General features: G+C 44.5%; 1 protein-coding gene across 1 annotated transcript in view; it reads right to left on the bottom strand.

Moving 5' to 3' along the window:
• Window positions 1-1181, bottom strand: part of LOC103605245 (dedicator of cytokinesis protein 1-like) — a gene marked incomplete at its 5' end in the record, with an annotated part of 45490 nt that overhangs the window by 30887 nt on the left and 13422 nt on the right. The window lies entirely within an intron of this gene.

Genomic DNA, 1181 nt, shown 5'->3' with positions numbered 1-1181 from the left:
TTTTTTTTTTTGCTAAGAATATTGCCTTTACAGGCAATTGAGAACCCTATTCCAAAATGTAAAAATCTAATTATATGTGATCTATAGTTCTGAAGGATATTCATATTCGGAAAGGAAAACCAAATTTATTCTTCCTTAAAACTAAAAATAATTCTTTCTCTGCCGATGCTGCTGTCACAATATATCCATGCCAACACTTCACTTCCGAGTGTGGAGATGTAGCTGACCTTTAAAAGCATCGTAAGAGAGACATTTTCATCTTCCCAGCTGTAGGGGCCCGCCAGAGTCACTGCTGTCGAGGTCGGTGCAGGAGAAAGCTCTCCCTCTGTCCCTGGCCTCTGCCTCCCCCTCAAGGCTCGGACTGAGAGACATTCTTCAATGCAATCAAGCTAAGAGCTTGCTTCTTAATAATTTCTAATTAAATCAAGACACTGATTAAAAACAGATTTTCCTGATAGGACTGAACACCAATCTAGATGAGCAGATTTATTAGTAAGAAGGATAATAAGTACACAACTGAATTCCATGTGAACAGATTCAAGAAATCTTATCAAGATGCATCAGTGCGTGAAGTGTATTGGTTGCCATTTATAGGGCGCAGCTGTTCCTCCCGTGGCACTCCAGGAACCGGGGAGGAGCAAGCACTCCCCATGTGCAAGGCCCGCCAGCCCGAGCTCCGCCTGCACTGACGCAGAAGTTTGTTTTGCTTGATAGTTAGGCCTAAACCCAAGGCACATGGCAGTTTTCCCTTTCTGGCCAGTTATCACAAAAAACAACAGCGACAGTGTGCAGGTGAGATTTCAAAATAGAAGGGGCATTTAAATATGCCAGGTGAATTCCTCATGCAGATGGTCGCTGCCCCGGGGCCAGTCGCAGGGCACTTGGGCCCAACAGCAGAAACTGCTCACTTTTCTTCCTGAGTTCTGCCTTGGGGATGATGAAGGCACTGGGACACCTTCTGGTGAGATGGTAACTGTGCTGTGTCCACCTGGGTGTGAAGGCCAGTCTGTGTGGGGTGCTGTCTCAAGGTGAGAGCATAGCCTCCCTAGATACTGAAAGCATTTTTGATTTAGTATGGACCTTCCTCAAATGAGCATACTGCAATTGAAACAGTTCTGCATTTTTTTTATCGGTGTGATTAAACTCTTAATTGGTCAGATTGTTTTCATCAAAGAAGCTAC

This window comes from Galeopterus variegatus, unplaced genomic scaffold (genome assembly GCF_000696425.1).
Source record: "Galeopterus variegatus unplaced genomic scaffold, G_variegatus-3.0.2 Scaffold5678, whole genome shotgun sequence".
Lineage (NCBI taxonomy): Eukaryota > Metazoa > Chordata > Mammalia > Dermoptera > Cynocephalidae > Galeopterus > Galeopterus variegatus.
The sequence above is the reverse complement of the archived record's forward strand: the minus strand, read 5'-3'. Positions and strand labels throughout refer to the sequence as shown.